This window comes from Vanellus vanellus (genome assembly GCF_965231255.1).
Source record: "Vanellus vanellus genome assembly, chromosome: 5".
NCBI lineage: Eukaryota > Metazoa > Chordata > Aves > Charadriiformes > Charadriidae > Vanellus > Vanellus vanellus.
Genome location: NC_138910.1, coordinates 63,091,553 through 63,101,726, shown reverse-complemented (window position 1 = coordinate 63,101,726; position 10,174 = coordinate 63,091,553).

The following is a 10,174-nucleotide window of genomic DNA, read 5'->3' as shown; positions in this document are numbered from 1 at the left end:
GGCATGTGTTCATTAGGGGATATATTTTTCACTTAGTACATGAGAACTTAGTCATCTGTGAGAGCAGGTGCTTTATTCCAACACCAAAGTATTTAGTTCTTCTCCAAGTACTCTTTGTGTCCAGGCTTTGCAAAATGCTAAAAAGTATGGCCATTTCAGCCTTTTCCAGCTACCTGTTGACACAGAATTCCCAGTTAAGCCTCAGCAGAGGCAACTCCCATAAAAAGCTAGACTATGTAAGCCAGAACAGTAACAGAAAAGGTGTAACATGGCATTCAGTGGGTGTGCAAAACAAGGAATGTTCTAAAGACTGCGGGGCAGATGCAGAAAAGCAACTGGGCTAAAACATAAATCATACTGGTGTGTTATTTACTGTACAGCCTTTCCATTCACACATGCCTTCCCATTCTGTACTTCACACATTATCCATTTTTGTACATCAGTGCCAAAACTTTGGTATAGCTTAATGCCCAAGCAGTAAAAGTTATGCTGTTCATATTTAAGTTTCCTATCCAGTTATATCAACGTTGAGTGTTTTTATTCTAGTGATGCAGGGTTTGCGTGTAGGATAGAAATCAACTGCTTATTATACAGGCACAGTGTTTGTCATTCATGGCGTCAAAAGGTAAATGTGGTTTTATAACACCTTCTTACCTTCACCTTCAGTTCTATGACAACTTGGAGCTTATTACATACTAAGAATAACTCAGAAAAACCTGAGTGGTTACATGTGCTGAAGTGTCCAGGAATTCTGGACATACAATGAATGAAAATGAGACTAATGAGGAGAATGGAAAATCACAGAGAAGAATAATAGTAATTATAATAGTAATAATAATAGTAAATTATCCATGGCCCAGCAATGTGCCCTTGTTGCCAAAAAGGCCAATGGAATCCTGGGCTGCATAGGGAAGAGTGTGGCCAGTAGGTCGAGGGAGGTCATTCTCCCCCTCTACTCTGCACTGGTGAGGCCACAACTGGAATACTGTGTCCAGTTTTGGGCTCCCCAGTTCAAGAGGGACAGGGAACTGCTGGAGCGAGTCCAGCGAAGGGCAACTAAGATGACTGAGGGATTGGAGCACCTCCCTTATGAGGAAAGGCTGAGAGAGCTGGGACTCTTTAGCCTGGAGAAGAGAAGGCTGAGGGGAGACCTTATTATGGTGTACAAGCATCTAAAGGGTGGGTTGAAGGAGGATGGAGCCAGGCTCTTTTCAATGGTTCCAAGTGACAGGACGAGGGGTAATGGGCACAAGTTAGAACACAGGAAGTTCCGTTCAAATACACGGAAAAACTTATTTACAGTGAGGGTGACAGAGCACTGGCACAGGCTGCCCAGGGAGGTTGTGGAGTCCCCTTCCCTGGAGATTTTCAAGACCCGCCTGGATGCAGTCCTGAATAATGTGCTCTAGGCAATCCTGCTTTAGCAGGGGAGTTGGACTAGATGATCTCTAGAGGTCCCTTCCAACTCTGAAAATTCTGTGATTCTGTGAATCTGAATTCTTCAGTATACTCAGTATAATGTGTACCTTTATAAATATAATAAAGAATTTTATCCAATTTCTTTTGCAGGAAAGTCTGTGTTACTTGAGCAAGGTTTTAACATTACACAAAAGCGAAACATTAGCGTATTGCAATGGTGCTGGACTTGCTTCTTATACAGCTATTTGAAGCAACTGCACCCACATAGCGATTTAACTCGAATGCCATCATAAGAGACTCGATGGGAAATCCTCAGGCTTCATGCACTCTCCCCACCGTCGTATTATATGCAGGGAGTCTCTGGCTAATGTTAATAATCACAAGACTTCTCTTTTTCACAGCAGCTTTACCAATTTTCAATCTGCCTAATATGGCTTCCTGGATTAATGCTCTTATTCTTTGGATATGCCCAAGAAATATTCTGTGATCCTGAGCAGTACCACAGTTTTAAAGTATTATAGCACCAGTAGGAATGGAACACCTTAATATTTGCCAGTTACCTTGGTTTGTAATTATTTTTAATAAATGTATTTACACAATATACAGCATGACAATGATTTAAAATAAACCCACCTGCATTCCCTAAAATAAAGTCTACAAAAAGTTAGAGGTTTCTCTCTTCATATTACCCAGCTATCAAGGTGCTTGCTCAGAGATCTGTCCGGGAATCTGTTTTTATACAGACCCTACTTCCTTAGACTTGTTTTTGTGGAAGAGAATGAAGATCTGGGGACACATTCAACTTTTAGACCTAAACTTTCCCTCATGTTCCCTTCAGAGTGAGATTCTGTTTCCTTCCCCCCCTGCAAATTTCTGTGAACTCTGATTTAATCGGTGCGGTAACTTTAATTTTATCCTAATAGATTATTTCGTATCACATTTAAATTCTTTAAAATGCTACCGCTTCTTGTGAACGAATAGGTGGAGCCATCTCTTACCCAGAAAGCAGACAAAGCCTGTTAAGGATTCCCTTGTGGCTTAACTTGTTATAAACAAACCATTAATCTATTTGAGGAAACAGACTCTTCTAGCCAGCAGGTTTCATTTCTAAGGCTGTATTTATATGGTCACTTTAATGTAGCATAAATCCGCCCCGCTGCAGAAGCAGATGGTGTCACCTTCTTCTCTTGCTTTTGCTGTTGGTGCCTACCTTCTCCCTTGGGTTGGCACAACCATTTCTGTTGTTGTTTAAAGAACTAGATCAATTATCTGTACTAAAAATTAATCTTAATTCTTTTTCCTCTGAGTTCGGTTAGAGGCAGTCCAATTCCTTTCATCGGTACCTTGGATTTACGCCACAGTAAAAGTGGTTGTTTGTAACCACTGAAACTTAGCTTATGTAAACATATCTCTCTATACATATATAGACCATCTCTATATATTATATCTATATATATGATATCATATATAGACATATATGTACAGTCAGATAAATGACATAAATGTATGTGACTTATTTCTAGCTCTTGACTGAGATTAGATCCAACTATTACTAAACATTCAGAGATGCTGCTTACTTTGGGGTACAAGTCTTCACTTTGAAAAGCTGTTTTTTCTGGTATATTGTTTAAAAATCAAAATGCAGTAGAAAATATTACAGTTAATAGGTTTTAATAACATAGCACATTTAGAGTAAATAGGTCTTCATAAATTCAGAATAGAAAGCTTTATTTATTACAGTCCTTTATATATTAGAGGACTGAGGTAACTCCAAAAATATTCTGCTCAGAAGAAAAGATTTGAAGGTAGTCATTACCCCATTAATGGTCAGTTGTAAGCAAATGCTAAACAATAGGTTGCATTTGTGTTCTCATAGTTTCAAAGTCTACAAAGACAACACAGTTCTGATCCAATCAACCAATAAAATTAATTTTCCTTTGTATGTACTTGTCCTTTCAAGTCTATTTCCTCTATTAATTGCTTGAGTTACAAGGTTCAAGAATCTGACTCAAGATTAATTGAGGTTATATGTTAAAATGCATGGTCAGGGTACACTTGCTAGCATTAATCTATTTCTGGTTTGGAAATAATTTTATCATTTTCAGACAACTTATTTTTGCCTAATGATTTTTCAAAAATACCCAGCTTTCAACATGGCTATTTTGCTTAATTATCTAGGCTGTTTCCTTCTTTGAATTAGTGGCAAAACAAAGTTATAATCTACTATGAGCTTCTGCTCACACTACTTGAAGTAAAATACTTGTTTGTTCTATTTATCTTACACTCACGGTAGTAATCTGTTAAAAAAAACTATTATAATCTGAATGTTAGCATCTTAATTCCTATTTATGGACTTTGCCATAAGGATAAATAGTCTAGCTGGCATTTTCTTAATGCCCTACTGCCGTTTCCCAAAACTTCTTACCCTGATTTAGCACTTCCACCTTCCTCCTTACTTTATAAGGTAGCTCAGAGAGCTAGGAAACGTCCAAGTTCTAGCCCACACTCTTTCAAAAATCCTACTTAGGTTCTAAATACTGAATTCCAGTACTGAAGCTAGTAGGTGCTGACATAAGGAGGCCAATGATGAGAAGGAGATGTCAGCGGAATCCAATTCAGAAAGAAGATGTTAGTTTTTAACTCCTAAGGAAGTTTAGCATTGGAACAAGTTACCTAGCAGGGTAGTACGTTTTTTCAATACATGGTGTACTTAATTAAGACCTCTGAATTAAGTGCAGCGAGGAAAACAGCTGCAATGGTTTAATGCATTGCTACCCCCAGCTGTCCTCCCATCCCCTCTGCCAGAGGCCGTTTCCACAGCAGAACTGTTTCAGTTCACAGTCTACCATATTTGCTTTAATTGCCTGTGAACATCAGTTAACACTAAAATGCTAGACTGTGAACCTCAGCTAGTGCAGATATGCCCTGCCTTCTGCCAGCTATGGAACAGAGGAGAAAAATGGGCAGAAGAGCAAGTACAGACAACAGAGCTGCTACGTGAAGCCCTTTCCTCTCTTGTCCTCTACTACTTATACCTACTCACATGCTTTTCTCTCTCTTCTGCTGTGCAACTCTTTGTGTAGCTGAACGGTGAACTGTTTGCTGAACCCAAATTAAAAATAACCAGAAAAAGAAGAAACCCACATGAGTTCTCTGGTTTGATTCCGCTTGCCACTCAAAAGACTGACATATTCAGAACTGCGGGAATAGCTTGGCATTTGGAAGAAGTGGCAGAAACAAACTGCTTAAAACGGGGTAAGAAGAAAAGCTCTTCAAATCTGCCCTAAACCTGACGTCTCCTTAAAATATATACTCCAGCCCAGTGATTTGTTGGGCAGTGTGAATGAATCATTGTGTTATGTAGGAACTTGAACTGAACTAATCGTTTCTTCAGGCCTTAAATCATATGTAAGTAAATCTGCTTCAGTTCACATGCTTTAATGAAGCTGAGAACCTGGCCCTGTATGTAAGAATTAATACAGTATACCAGCACGCCATGATATTGGCAAAAATTACTCAAAATATAACACTTTGTCTTACTTGTTTTGCTACATTCAAAATCTCTATATCTGAAATGCAGAAATTTTGTACTGAATTGTCAGAGGATTCTGACAGCACCCGGGAAAAGCAGTAACAATTAGCAGAAATCTTTAGGGAATAAATATTTCTTTTCAGGAAACTTCTAATTGTAAGGATTATAAATTTGTTAAGTCTAAATTTCTTTCTTTTCTTTTTGGTATTATCTTATTGAAGTTGGTAATTCTGAGGTAATTTGTAATACACGAACTTTCTTAAAAAGCTTATCACCCCTTATGAAGGAAGCAGCAATGTCCTTCTTAAAGTACCAGCTGTTGACTAACTATATGTACAGTTGGTCTACTTCAGTATTCACCATTGTTTTTTCTAGATAAAACAGTTTTCACTTCCCTTTAAATAAACAACAAAACAGACAGTCAAGTATATTCCTGGCACAGCGCAGATGCCTTTTTCGATCCCGAGAGTAGGCAGTCTATTGATTGTATATTAATTAACTCATGTAACCTTCTTTATAGAAAGTATTATGGGATTGTTGATATAAAAAATCCCAGTAGGCATAAGGTATTAATTGAATTATTTAAAATTTGTCAACATCTAAATTTCTACAGTACTTAGCAGCAATTCCCACTATAAACAAAATTACTTGAATAAAGTAAAACTATTTTATCCTTAGAATTATTAGAATTATTTTTTAGAAGCAAAAATACTGTTTTAAGCAAAGTATGGAACTGCATTCACACACAAATTTTCTTAAATCATTAAAAATACACAAGCAGAATAAATTAAGTAGTCTAAAATATTTTGAGTTCTTCTCTATGTAATAGCACACATTTCTGAACAACAGATGGTTTTGATCCATCTATACAAAATAATAAATGAATGACAACACTAACTACTAGGTTACAGCATTTCTAAAGGTGTTTTTTTTTTCCCTAATTGAATGACAAAAGGCAATTTGGAGCAGTAACAGCTTAAAACTCTTTAAGTAAATGTTCAAGCTTATGTTAATATAGTATACAGTATCATATTTATCTATATGCTTCATTTAAATTTAGGGAGGTAAGTATCACTGCAGGTATAGATTGACTACATCATATCAATATACTATAAAAGCATCTTGTTAAACTAGGTTTATGCCCGGTTCCTGCAAGGCTCTGCAGGCCTGGCTCTGCGCAGCGCTGCAGCTCGCACTGACCAGTTCTGCCACATGCTTTTTCCGCAACACTGAAGTTCACAACAGAAGTTATTTCTCCCCTGCCCTCTCCCAGCTCATTTTATTTCTGCGCCACAGACATCCCTGCTCCTACACCCCCACCCCCCCAATCTGGATAAAACTGTTTCGAGACAGTTTTATAACCTAGACCATCAATATTATTCAATTATTTTTAATTAGAAGTTATTTTTAACCCAGATTGTTTCTGTGATGAAATTCACAGCACAGCTGAACAAACAGTTTTTGCCTGCGCTAAGGGTGCGTGGAGAGTGCCTGAGAAGGAGGTTGTTGTGGGAACTTCTTAAACCAGCCTGACTGCTAAAGAAAATGTATCACAGAACTACAACTAAAGTAATTTTCTTATTTGACTATATGGTAACTGTAACAACATAGGCTTCAAAGATGTATTTCAAGATTGGTCTGTATGAATCTACATCAGGAATCATGCTATTTGATTTGTCTTTCATTTAAAAGAAGCCAAGGCTGCATTTTGTATACAATTAAGTCTATTAAAAATAGCTATAATTTGCCTAAATGTATAAAGAATTGCAGTTAATTAAAGCATTTGTTAGCTCAGAAGAAACACATTAAAAATATATCTTTTGTGATAAACTGAATATATCCAGTGCTATTACGGTGAACAGTGCAACTGTTGTGCATGACCTGAGTTCTCATTGTACGTAGGTGCAGAGCCCTCTTTCCAAACAGGGCGTTCAAATGACACCACCATCACATCTGCTTAGAAGTTGTAGCAGATAAAGTGTTTTCTTTTGACCCAGCAGGCAATCAGACCCTTTCTAGATCCGTATTACACAGTAGAGTTTTTAATCAACTTAATTTGTGACTGCCTTTATATACACAACCAACCAGACTTACTGTGTGCTGACATCCAAGCTGACCTCCCTTTACCTACGTTTTATCCCAGCTTCCTGTTCACATCCTGCCACTGTCCACGTAAAAACTCTTCTGCCCAGTGTCGTTTGAACCTGGGCTTATTTACGCAACTGAGGATATAGGTTTATGTCCAGTTTTACTTCAAGTCGGACTCGAACCACAACTATTGTTTCCCACACGTCAGAAATTGATGGTTACAGTTTGTTTCAATTTAAAATCAGAACAAAGCAGAAACCACACGACTTTTCCATCTCTTTTTTTTTCCATCCCTCTTCCCAGCCATCATGTATGATTCAAAGTGAATTCTAAGCAGAAGAGAATGACATATTCAACCAGTGATTAATTCATACTGAATTTGTTGTTTCTGTTTAAAAATGTTTTTAAATAAGACCTGGATTTACATGTCTAGCAAGAAAAGATGCCCTTTTCACCACAGGCTATGCACTGGTAATTAAATCACACCAGTAATCTGATACAGCATTATATCTTTACTAGTATGATAGCACTGTCACAGACGGTTTACATCTTAGAACCTGCAATAAATTAAAAAGTCCTTGGAGGCCATCACTACTTGACCTCTTGGTCTGTTTGCCGAATTCCAGGCAGGGCAAAAGACAATCAGTTCTACTTTTAGCAGCCACCTGCACACTAGCACAGCGTCTTGTTAATGCTTGTCTGCATTTCTTCCAGTCCTTGACAAGTATGGGTCTAGAATCGTTCCTACTTGGGAAATCTGAGACAGTTGGTAAAGGTGCTGGGAGAGGCAAACTGACAATAGACAGCTGTAATTTGAAGGAAAATTAAACTATAGCAAACTGACTTCTGAACGAGATAATCCTCACATATACTTAGTATGCTTTCCCTTTTGTGCATTGTCTTCCTAAGTTTAATTTGTCTCAGCTTTTTAGGGTGTTTTCGTGTAGGCAAGCCCTTTGAAAGTGATCTTTCTCATCCTGAAGTTCTCTTCACGTGTCCTTACGGCAAGGTCTGGATATTCCCCTTTGCGTTCCTCATGGGCAGGAGGATGGACTTGGATTTGCTGTAATGAAACACAGCAGAGCCATCAAGACCCCTCTCTGGCCACCACTGCTGCCCAGGTTGGGAAGGCATGTGGTCCTCAATCCCAGTTGGGCTGAGGCCATCACACGATGCTTTTCAGTATCAGTGAATTCCCAGGGCCAGCATGTCTACCTGGCAGTCCTGCTTGGCGTGCTTCTGCTGTCCTGCCTCAAGAAGCAGCTCACTTGTCCTGGAATCAGAAATATTCATGAGCTGCCCCCAACCATGGAACGTACACTTGACCATGTGAAAGAGAGATGGCAGTCCATGGGGTCAAACTGAAGGTCAGTTTATGTTTCCCTGTTGGCTTGTTGTAGATATTTCATTCTATAACTGGAACAGAGGAAGAAATAAGCCTTTTCTCTTTGCATTTCCATTTTCTAAAATGAATATTTTTATCACCTCTTCTGCTACCTTGGTTCTGCACTCCTTCCTCAATGTATACAGACTGTCAGCTCCTAGATTCATGAAGATACTGCTAGCTGATCTGGCTGAAAACGAACCAATTTTTATACATACCTGTATGCGTTATGTATACATAGATGCATAAAAGTGATGTTTTGTCAGCTGGAGCAGTTCACAGACCTGCCACACCGGTGTGGCTCCTGGCAGAGGGGACAGCCACCATGGCAGACGATGTCAGCAGCGCCCTGAGCAGGAGTGAGTGCAACCTGGAATGGCAGCGGCTGCCAGACAAGTTTGGCTGGGTCAGGAAACTGTACCCTCGGCTACAACTGCCGAGAAGAGCCGGTCTCGCAGCCCCTCACTGGGGCTCGACTCCCCATCCCCTCCTTCAGCCCGGGGCTCCCCTGCCTCCATGAGGAGTAGGCTCAGGGGACTGAACTGGCAGAAAACGATTTACCACTGTTGTGGGGTTAATTTATACTACTGAGTGCTATGAAGAAGGTCACTGTAACGCCAGAGGAGCACCCCAGTGGGCTCAAGGGGAGCCCTGGCAGCACGCTGGGAGGAAAGCAGCGCGACTGCCAGCCCTTAGCTCAGTTTAGCTGCTTTGCACCAGCTGGCTGCAAAAGCGAGGGCAGGGGACCGCTCAGCTGGCAGTGCGCATGTGCCACGTTCCCCAACTTCTCTCAAACCCATCTTTAAGTTTAGCTATCTGGAAACTACATCCATGCTACGACAACTTCGGATTGTACTATTTTAAATATATTAATCTAGTAGAAATACAGCTCTTCTGTGTTGACAGGACCATTTTTTTCTACTATTTTATTGATACATTATAAGAATTTCACTAGCTTACAATCTGGCTCACAGTATGCTTTTGCAGCCTGATGATGTTGCAAGTGAAGGTACTGTTGCTTTGGTTTTACATTGCTATTTAACTAATGTTTTTAACTCATCACAAAAGCACATAGCACAAAAAAAAAAAAAAAAGAAAAAGAAAAAGAAAAAATTGTCTGTCCTGGCAGTGCCAGATTTTAGGGACAGAGTCAGGAATGTATAGATGGGGATGTCAGTGCCAGTGTGAAGGATGTCAAAATAGAAGACGAATGACTGATGCCGTAATAATTTATTTTGATCATGTTTCTGTTGTTTTTGGTTTTTTTTTTAGCTGCGTGCAGATAAGCAACACTGTTAGAACAGAATCTGGGCTTTCAGGCTGAGATAACATGGCATCAATGTGGAAAGATCAAAATATATGTCGGATGATAACTATTACATTTGGATTAGCCAAAACAATGATACTTAGATTGCACCTTTTGCTTAAATATATCAAAGTTTACAAATGTAACAGTATCACTATTTCATAAGAAGTGGAAAAATGAAATATGGAATTGATGACTTGGGTAGTGTGTTGGCCTGGGACCACTTATGGTTCTTTGTGTGCAGCCCTCTTCGACTAGCAACAGCTACAAAAAGGGCTACTGCCTTATCTTCAGCCCCTGCAGCCGAATTTACTGGACTGCAAACAGCTGTAAGTGTTAGCAGGGTCCTTTCATGCTGCACTGTTCAAAAGTATTTTGTTTCCATCTTCATCAGATAAAGAGATGCTATTAGGAAAAAAAAATAAAATAAGAGAAGTGAGGCACT